Raw genomic sequence first — 8818 nt, forward strand, 5'->3', positions numbered from 1 at the left:
TTACTTTTGAAGAAGCCCACATCTGGTTGGAGAAGAAGATGAACAAATTTGGATGAAATGTGCGAAACATCTAATCTTAATTTACATTTCATTCCATTTTAAATGAATATAATATTCATTTAGTTGAGATAAGACCAAATCTCCCTTAATGAATCTTCTCATTTACCGTAAAACCAAACCGTCTAATCCTTATCATATTACAAAGTCAAATATGAATTAATTTGACTTTCATTTCCGAAATTCCCCTTGAATTTTCAAAAATTGTGTTTTAGTCACTAAATTCCACTGTTTCGATTAAATCTGAAAAATTGCACATATCCATAACAATTTCTCTGATCTAAAATATTAAAATAATATTTCCAACCATTTTATAACATCCTTCAAATTTTTGTAAAATTCCAATTCGATCGGAATTACCGATTCTGTATCAGACTTTAACCCTTTCTAGTTTTTTCTTTACTAAAATTCAAACTCCAAAAATATGATTTCCATAAAACTCCACTCTCAAGAGTAAACCATCTATTTATGGAATAAAATTCTTTTTAGGAACTTATCACTTAATTCCCTAAACTTTTTCCCAATTTTTTATTTTGACAATCAAACTTTCAAAATTTTCATTTTGGTCACTATCTGAATTTTTAGGGTATTACACAAACCATGCAATGGGTTCGATCTGCTGAGCATACACCGGGAGCTAGTTCTTCAAGAGCTCCATCGACACCAGGAGCGGAAGATGATCCCGAACTTCAACAACTGATGCAAGATATTGACGAAGTTCCCGACGATGAGCCAAAGCAACACAAGGAATAAGAACAACAAGAGGATCAAATGCCTCCATCTTTTCAATCTTTTATGGAGACATTTGACTTCTGGTATGCATCAATGGATTCACGATTTACATCCATGGAGTCCTATTTATCTTCTATGTGGACTCAACAATCGGAGAATCAACAAGAGATTCGGGCTAATCGTGAAGCAATGGATAATCGATTCAATGTTATAGACGATAGAATCGATGCTCTTACACAAGATGTGGCCAATATATGGACACATCTATCTCCTCCTGATCCTCTGATGTAGTAGACCTTGCCTATTTCGATTTTGCTTTAGATTTAGAACTTTGAATTAATAAACATTTTGATGTGTTTGGATTGACTGTTTGAATTTGTTATGGATGTTGAATGTTTAACTTTGTTTGAACTTATTTATATATATTTGGTTTTGATTTATATTTTGCATCATTTACATCATTTTAGTTATATGACCAATTTTGCAATTTCACATTCGTTTATGAATATTGAATTATGAGACTAATGACTAACATTTCTCTTGATTGTGATCTTAGAAGTTTGCACTTTATTAATCTATCAATTGGTTTAAATTTCAAAAACCTTATTTAAAACCGTTTTTTATACTCTTTTTGATTTAACAAAAAGTGGGAGAAGAAGTATTAGAGTAAGGGGGAGTAGTAATGATTTTCAATTAGAAAATTTTAAAATTACTAAACTATTTTTTATATCAAAAAGGGGGAGATTGTTGAAAACATTTTTGAGGTTCGATATAACAAGTTAAATATTATTGGATTTCAAGATTTTCTAATCATTTTCAAATATATATTCGATCAAACTATTCGAATATCAAATTATTAATCCAAGTTTTTCAAATGTCTATTCCAATCCTTACTCAAGTGTAAAAATGTGTTTTAATCTTTTAAACAATTTTACAAAGTATTTCGAGCCTTAAGAGCGTACCGATACCCCCATGTAAGATTTAGCTCCGAAAAGTAAAAGATTGCTCGAAGGGTACCGATACCCCCAGGAGGTACCAATACCCCCATCTTATAACGGATGAAATATTTGAATTTTACAACAGGGTACAGATCCCCTATGCAAGGGTAACGATACCCCCTTACGCTCCAAGCTGTTTTATTAATTATTTTCACACAATAACAACTCTATTAACTCCATTAATGATCCCCAACGTTCAGAAGTGATCTAAGGAATATTTAAACAAGCTTAGAAGCCATTGATCAATAACAATTAAGAATAATCTAGAGAGAATCAAAGAGAAAGCATCAAACCTCAAGTTTGAGCATTTCAAGCCTATTTTTCATTTAATATTCATTTTTCTTTCAAGAAAACTACTTGTACTCAATTGTATTCATTATTTAGTGTTATTTCTTTGTTCTAGAATTGTGCAAACATCTTTCCTTGTGAGGATTTTCTTGTAAGTTTGCAAAATTTGTATTGTTCTCTTTGGTAGGGAGTGTTCTCAAGAATTTGGGGTATAATTCTTGAGGGATTTGCAAGGTTACTATTTTTCCTCAAAAGAAAGACAAATTAGTGAATTTGTGGAAAATCCTTAGTGTGGATAGCTAAGGTAGTGGATGTAGACTTTGATTGAGAAAGTCAAACCACTGTAAATCGTTGTGCATATATTTTCAATTTTCTGCAAAAGCTTCCACCGAAATTTTTATTGTCAATTCACCCCCTCTTGGCCTATTCCATCGATCGATTAACTCAACACAACTTTCGAAAAAACATCTAATATCTCATTTTCTTCGGTCTCTTTGTCATGCTTAACCAATCTTGCTAGGAAAGGATGTGGTATGTCATAAGGTGATGGAGTAAGAGTTTGCATACGTGCCTTTAGTTTTTTTCTTCTTCTCATAGGACTTTGTGGTAACTTTATTTGGGATATTGGTTTCGATGATTGCTCCGCTTCAAAGGGTAATGGCGCTAGGATTTTGCCTCAGGTTTTGCTTAGTTTGTGATGGTAGTTTCCCTTGGGACTCTAGGCATCCTATAGTTTGAGCCAACGATTCTTAGATAATGCTACAACAATCATGTAAGTGTACGCAACGTCACCAAGTAATAAAATGGAAGTTATAGAAGCTTTGGATGTCGAACCCACAAAGAGAAAAATAGATTACAATAGATTTGTATGAATGTATTAGGAAAATATATGGTTGAAATAGTGAAATAAGAGGAAAATGGAAAAGTATAAATTCAGAATGATAATAGCATGGGAATGTTATAGTGAACAGAGTAGCAATTAGACAAATGGACCAAACAATGTTGTCGCTATCTGGTAGCTTTCAACATAATAACGCTATAACAATACAATTTTGTCTCATGCAATTATTAACACATTAATTCTTCTTAGAAATTAATCACTTAACAAACACAATTAATTATCATCAAATCATTAATTAAGTTGTCAATTACAGCATAGAAATCGACAATACAAATCTTTTTGCATTAACATTACTCTCATAATAACCAATGATGTCATAAGTAGAATGCAATCTCAATATTTCCATCTTTAAAAATAATAAAGATTAAAAAAACATAAAACTATTTTTATTTATGAAAATAATCTCCATAAAGATCCCAACAACATTACCATATCATAAAAGAAAAATCAAATTGAAAAACATTTCATCAAACATATTATGTTCAAATCTAAATAAAAACCGTAAATTTAAACATCCAATCTTATCAAATAATATATTTTCTTCTCAAGTAAAGAGCTACCAAACACGATTGAATCCTGATCCATATCCACTGCTCCCCAGTTATTGCTGCACTCCCCGGCGGTGGGTTTAGGCGGTCATGGTTGACGGTATGAGAGAAAAATAAAAAGTAGCTACGAAAATTAGGGTTTTCCAATGATACATAAAGTGTTTAGAAAATAATATATTTATAACCTATCAAGGTCAAACTTTCCACCAATAAGAAAATTCTTTTTTTCCTTAAAATTCATTCTTTAAATTTAAATTTCAGTCCTTTCTCGGAGCAGGTATGCATTCCTAAAATTTCTCTATCTTCTTAGTTATATGTTAATTGCTACAACAACAACTCAGTAATTTTATCTCGCATCAGTTCCCAACAATTCCTACAACATCAGACAAAGTCACAACATCAATGTAGCAAATTCACATAATTAGCCCAAGAAATATCAACTCACTCCCAATAAGAAAATGATGTAAAATATGTTAAAATAAATCTAAATATGATTTTATGCTAAAATACAAGCTTAACCTAAGTAAAAAGGTTTTAAATAATAACTCTTTTGGAGAATTATCACACCCACAAATCTAAGTGTTTTCTTATCCTCAAGTAACTACAATGAAAGAATGCAAATATGCTAAATAGTGCTACCAAGTTAATTCATATTATTAACTCATTTTTTAGTTCTCAGAATTTTTCATCACCACCATAGATGTGGTAGCGTTAACTGATCTCAAATTAGGAATGCATCTTCATCTCACTAAAATTAGAATCCATAGAGTGATGTGGTGTGTAAGCAAGGTATATCCAATCAATACTTAGCTAAATTAGAAAAATTTGATCCTACTCACTTATTTAAACTTTCAAGGCTGTAGCAACATCTTCTAGCTTAATTCATTGTTGGAGCCAGTGTTAGGAACCTCTAATATTTTATTGTCTAAGGCTAAAACCATTGTTGGGCACCTTCATAATTCATGTGTTTCTATTTCATTACTAAATCCAGTGTTAGGTACTTCTAGCATATTAGAAAATCATCATTTTTATCTTTTTTTTACTAGAGCCAATTTTGGGCACCTCTAGTGTTCTTAGAAAAGTTTAAATGTTTGCTATAATACCTACTAATGATGAGAGATTTGTAGGGTTCATCTCTTTATAATTTCTCTAAGTATTGAAAACATACACCTATTGTGTAAAATTTTTCCATGAATCCTAACTCCAATAAGAATCTAACATATTCCCTTAACATTTCACAACATAAATTTTTCATCGTCAAAATTCATCAAATAGAGATTAGAAACTTCATCAACTATGGCAGCATCATATCCTATAAGCAATAGCAATATATAAACAACAATGCAAAACAAATGCAAGTGCAATATTATAAATGGGTAACAAACCCTCAACCCTAAGATGTGCATTGCCCTCTATGAATGCAAAAAATAAAAAATAAAAATTTAAAAAAAATGATAGAGGAGACAACAATTCTCATATGATAATATTGAATATGATATACAGTGTTGGTAGTCTAGAAATCAAGAGATGCTGTGAAACAAAGCAACATGTGGTGGATGATGGTGCAACGATCGATGTGGAAACTTGACTTAAAAAATCTCAAGAGAAAATTGTAAATAAAAATAATTAAAGAAATTCTAATCTAATGCATAAATGACTTATTGAAAGCAAGTAAAAATATGACATTTTGGGATTTCTCCTGGGTCCCAGCAAAATGATACCCCCTTATGCTTGTCGATGGTTGCAGTTACACAATCATGTTGCTCCAAGGCCTTTGTTCTTGTGAGATCAAAACATTGTCTGAAGTAGGACTCTTGCTTAGTGGAAGAATTAATGAATCATACTTCTTCATTATCACCATATAAATGCATGGGTGTGACCGGTTAAATATCTGGAGATGAACTTTTATTATAAGAGTCTTGTGAAACATTCCTTGATGCCTTGGTTACTATTGTATTTTTCTGCACCATCATAGAAGTTTCAATTTTCCTTAGGTTCTCATGCTTTGAATATGTAGGCAACAATAATGGTGAAATTTTTTTGTTAATGCCAGGATCAATGTAGCATCATTGGTTTCCCTCGATTGACATAGTTTCTTCATAGTCCAACTCATCTGATTCTCCTATTGTCGCAACAATATTTAAAAGATCTTCAATGCTCTCACATTCATGTAATTGTTCTTGTATTATTGCTTCGAAAATGTTAATAGTATGGAATTCATCTGCTTCATCGCATTGTAGTGGGATGAACATATTGAATGTACTTTGTTGGTCATTGAGACACAATGTGAGTTCTTCCTTTTCTACATCAGTTAATGTTTGTCTATTAGCAAGGAATGGTCTTCATAGTATAATGGGCACCCTTTTTTTGCTTTATAGTCTAAGATAATGAAAATATACTTGATAGATATATTTGTCCACTAGTACTAGCACAATTTCAATACTGACTTCGGGATGGACAATGGATCAGTTAGCAAGTTGAAGTGTAATTGTTTTAGGTCATTCTTTAAGAATTCCAAGTTTCTTGAAAATAAACAAAGGCATTATGTTAATACTTGAACCTAAGTTACATAAAGCATTACCTATGTATTGATTGCCAATAGAAAAAAAGAATAGTAAAACTCTTTGGGTCTTTCAACTTTGGGGGTAATTTTCTCGTGACAATAGCGCTATGCCTTTCAGTGAGTGCAAAAGTCTCAAAATCACCAATCATAAGTTTCTTAGAAAGAACCTCCTTCATAAATTTAACGTAGTTCGGTGTTTTCTCCAATGCTTCCAACAACGATATGTTAATGCATAAATATCTTAGAACATCAAGAAACTTCTTGAATTATTTTTCATCCTTTCTTTTCTGGAATCTTTGAGGAAAGGGTGGTAGATGTCCAGATGATACAATATTGGTGGTGGTATCACATGCATTACAGAAGGTAATGATGTATACATTGTTGTTGGCAATGACCCAAAATTACTACTCTATTTAGCATCTTTTGCTACAACATCTGGAGCAGATGCTGCTTTACCCCCATCATTGCCTTTTGTTTGTTGTTCCTTCCTCTCATAACCATTCTTTTTAGGCTTCTCAACATACTTTCCAATGTGAAGTCCACTCCTTGTTGTTATTTCCTTGTAATATTCATTGCAACGGCCTTTTTCATGCAGCTATGGATTTTCAGTGTCGCTAGGCAACATTCCTTGCTGCTTGTTGCTCATAGCATGTGCTAGTTGTCCAAACTGATTTTTTAAGGCTCTCAATAAAGATGATTGACTTTCCATATACTCTTTCATTAGAACTTCAAGGGAAGACAAGTTGGAAGCTTGATTAGAATGTTGTCCTTGATAATTCTGGCATTATTATGTATGATGTTGAGGCATCATCTGCTACTGCGGCATCATTTGCTACTGATTGTACTATTATGGTTGATTGTAGTGTTACTGTTGAAAACATTTTGATATTTTGATATAACAAATTAAGTTAAATGAATTTTAATATTTTCCAAAAGATTTTCTAAGTATATTCGATATAATTATTCGAATATCAAAATATTACTCCAAATCTTTCAAATGTCATTTTTAATCCTTACTCAAGTGTAAAATTCAGTTTTAATCTTAAAATAATTTCAAAACAATTGTACAAAATATTTTGAATTATTTCAAAGCCAAAAATTCTAGATTGCTCAGAGGGAACCGATTCCCCCCAAGTGGGTACTGATTCCCCCCTAAATGGTTTGGCTCCAAGAAAAACAGAATGCTCGGAGGGAACCGATTCCCCCTGTTTAACGGTCAAAATATTTAAATTTTACACTTAGGGAACCAATTCCCCATGAGGAGGTACCGATTCCCCCCACGCTCCAAGCTATTTTATTAATTGATTTCACACTAAAACGGCTCTATTGACTCCACTAATCATCCCTAGCGGCTATATACGACTCTAAACACATTCCAAGCTATAAATACAAGCTAAGGACACTTGAAGAAGGAAGAAAACAACTATCCAAGCAATCAAACACAAGAGAAGAGTTTTGCAATCTTATTTCATGTTTCTCTTGTAAATATTTTGTTCTTGTGAACTCAATCTTGTAAACACCTACCTTAGAGAGGTTTTCTTGTTTACATATTTTATCCTTTTGTAAAGGGGAAACGTTCTAGCTTAGCACGTGTAAAAGCTAGGGAAAGGTTCTAGTTTAGCCCGGAAAAACTAGGGAGTTTGTAAGGTTACTCTTTATCCTCAAAAGAAAGAACAAATTAGTGAATTTGTTGGAAAATCCTTGGTGAGGAGCTAAGGTAGTGGACGTAGACTTTGGTTGAGAAAGTCGAACCACTATAAATCGTTGTGCAATTCTCTATCTTTCAATCTTCTTACTCCCTAAACACAAAACCGTTCCGACCCCTCTTTGTAAACCATTCCGATTGTCAATTCGAGCTTCCGAAAATCCTAACAGTTACTACTGTGGATTTACAACATTTTGACTCCTCCAAGATAAATTAGGATGATTGCAGAAATATGTATTGTATGTGTTCCTAAAGGAATGTGCATTATCATTCCTATTGTAGATCTTTACATAGTATACGAACTCGGGGTTTTGTGGGCATTCATCATAATTATTGGCTTCTCCACAATAAACACAAGAGAGTTGAGATGTGGCTTTTACTTTCTATAATCCCCCTAGCTTTTGAAATTCCTTAACCATGTTCGTCAATGCTAAAATTTGGGAAGCCATAGAATTAAAAGCGAAGTATCCACCGCTACAACATAGCATTTTCCAAACATGTTCCTTCTATTGGGGTATTGATAATCGTTGTTAGATATTCTTTCCAGAATATCACATACCTCATTGTATGTCTTGTCTAGCAGCGCTCCATTTGAAGAAGCATCAACCATTATGTAAGTATGCATGTTCAACCCGTTGTAAAATATATCCATTTGTGTCTAATGGGGAAATTCGTGCATTAGACACTTTCGTAGCAACTCCTTAAAACTCTCCTAAGCTTCATATAAAGTTTCTCCATCTAACTTCTTGAATAAAGTTATATCATTTCTTAGCCTGACATTCATGTTGGGAAGATTGAATCGTAGTAGAAATTTTTGTGTGAGCTCATTCTAGGATGCTAAAACATTATGTGGTAGCGACATCAACCAGGCTCTAGCTTTGTATCGTAGTGAGTAAGGAAAAAGCATCAAATTTAAGGCTTATCCTGACACACCTTGTTGGATAAATGAGTTATACACCTATATGAACGCTCGCAAACGTGTCTCAGATCTTCAGTGAGTGAACCATAATATTGTCCCATTAATTG

The 8818-nt window shown here is 32.8% G+C and overlaps 1 non-coding gene across 1 annotated transcript; it reads left to right on the forward strand.

The window, feature by feature from the left end:
- Positions 1-8460: 8460 nt before the first annotated feature.
- Positions 8461-8567, forward strand: LOC120133010. Its single transcript, XR_005517066.1, has one exon. It is a non-coding gene; the product is annotated as a small nucleolar RNA R71 (small nucleolar RNA).
- The last annotated feature ends 251 nt before the right edge of the window (positions 8568-8818 follow it).

The sequence above is a fragment of the Hibiscus syriacus genome, unplaced genomic scaffold, assembly GCF_006381635.1.
Source record: "Hibiscus syriacus cultivar Baekdansim isolate YM2019G1 unplaced genomic scaffold, ASM638163v2 tig00000136_pilon, whole genome shotgun sequence".
NCBI lineage: Eukaryota > Viridiplantae > Streptophyta > Magnoliopsida > Malvales > Malvaceae > Hibiscus > Hibiscus syriacus.